Consider the following 2500-nt stretch of genomic DNA (forward strand, 5'->3'; position numbering starts at 1 on the left):
CGCAATTGCATCAATTTAAAGAGAAAGACTGAAAAATATCCTGGCAAAATGCAACAGAACTTAAGACTTATAAAGTTATGCCCATGGGAAGGGACTGGAATATAAAATGTAAGACAAAGGCCAAAGCTGGGATCTATGAGGTCATTCAGCGTTGAAAACAATATCAAGTAATTGTTAGGAGAGGGTTGGAAATAGAGGTATAGTAGAAGGAATGAAAGGGGTTGCAGCTAGGGACCGGAGAGACGCTGCAAAGAACCTTAAATAATACCTACAGTGCTCAGCATGAGGTGCACTGACGGCACTGCCCCCTCCGGAGGGCTGTAGAAAAGTCCAGAAGTTAGAACGAATATATATATATATATATATATATATATATATATATATATATATATATATATATATATATATATATATATATATATATATATATATATGTATGTATGTATATAGACAAAATCCACGAAGGAAAGGAAACAACAGAAAGTACTGCAAGGCCTTTCGACTTCTTGTCCTTTACTTAGCAGTAAAGGACAAAAATGGAAAGGCCTTGCAGTATTCCATTGTTTCTCTTTCCTTCGTGGATTTTGTCTTTATTTATATATTCATCACTTTCCATATTCTCGTGATTCAGTTATACAAACACACACACATATGTGTATGTATATATATATATATATATATATATATATATATATATATATATATATATATATATATATATATATATATATATATATATATATATATATCCACAATGATAAATAATATTGCCAAGATAGGAAGAACATTATTTATTACAAGCTTTATAGGTATAAAACCCGCAACTCATCATTAGTTTGAGAAGTGCTGGACAGCAGGATGAATAATCAATGACCAGAAAACCTTGGCTACAATAATTCCTGAGAATCCATTGTCATAATAAATCTTGCATAAACAAAAATGAATAAACCGAACATATAAAATAAACAAGGTTAATACAAACTAACAATGGTGTAAACATACCAAATATATTCAGGAGAGGAATAAAAAAACAAACAATTAAGAAAATAAAAAATAAAACATAGTGAAAGGCTTGTAAACAAACTACCACTCCACAGTAAACTGTTCTTGACAATGGATTATCGTTGATATCACGATAGCTAGTTGAATACCAGACGGTTCTAAAAATTGAACAACAACTCGTCTGGAACTCAAGGTAGCTATCGCTGCAAAATATCTTCGGCAAAATGAATAGGTTGTATTTATACGCAAGGTCGTTAAACATTTTACTTTGTGAGTATATTGTTTTACATTTCACTATAGTTTTATTTTCATATTTTTATGTTTGTGTTTTTAATTTTTATATATTTTATCTATACCTTTTAGTTTGTATTTACTTGTTCATTTTATATTTCGTTAGTATTTTTGCTGAAGATTTATTATGATATCATTTTATTGTATATATATTTATTGATTCTCATCCTTGTCTGTTTTTTCAGTCTGCTGATGTTTTTTTATAATTTCGAAAGCTTGTAATAAACAAGTTCTTCCTGGATATATTATTTATCATTAAGCTAAGATTTCGTGCCCAGATAATGAGACTTTCAATATTTCATAAGTTCTTCTTTTATTAATTTTGGTTATATGATATTTATTTTATATATATTTATTTATATTTATATATATATTTCCACCTTTCAATATAGCAATATATAGTCTTTATCTTAAAAGGCACAACAAAGTGGACAGAATATCACATTTAGTCATTCAGAGATTTTTATATAAGTTGCTGGACAGCATGCAATGAATAATTATACACAATGACCAGAAAACCTTGGCTACACTATTCCTGAGAAGCCATTGTGTGCTGACATTCTTATGCATAAACAAACTATGAATAAACGGAACAATACATAAACAAAGGTTCAACAAACAGAACAATGTAGCGGTTAAGGTAAACATACCACGTTCATTTCATATTCAGGAGAGGAATAGTAAACAAACAATTAAGAAAATAAAGAGCAAAGCAGAGTGGGAGCTTGTTCAGTTCCCTCCACATAATGACTGTTCTTGACAATGGATTCTGCGTTGATATCACAATATTCTGAACAAGAGCGGTTCTAAAATATTTACAATTTTAACTCGTGCCTCAGGAACTATATGAGGTATGCTTTTGCCGCAAAATATCTTCGCAAAATGAATAATTACGTTGTATTTATACGCAAGAGCAAGACATAATTAGTTTATTGTATATATATGTGTGTGCGTATGCATGTGTATATAACAGTATGTATGTATGTATATATAATATATATATATATATATATATATATATATATATATATATACTCATCTATATATATATATATATATATATATATAATATATATATATATATATATATATATATATATAATATTTGTGTGTGTATTCATATATATTCATCTATATATGTATATATCATATGATATAATATATATTATATATAATATATATAAAATATATATCAAATATATATACA

The 2500-nt window shown here is 27.8% G+C and overlaps 1 protein-coding gene across 4 annotated transcripts in view; it reads right to left on the minus strand.

Moving 5' to 3' along the window:
* LOC136832218 (uncharacterized) overlaps positions 1 to 2500 on the minus strand; it is a 417668-nt gene that overhangs the window by 268520 nt on the left and 146648 nt on the right. The window lies entirely within an intron of this gene.

The sequence above is a fragment of the Macrobrachium rosenbergii genome, chromosome 1 (assembly GCF_040412425.1).
Source record: "Macrobrachium rosenbergii isolate ZJJX-2024 chromosome 1, ASM4041242v1, whole genome shotgun sequence".
Taxonomy (NCBI): domain Eukaryota; kingdom Metazoa; phylum Arthropoda; class Malacostraca; order Decapoda; family Palaemonidae; genus Macrobrachium; species Macrobrachium rosenbergii.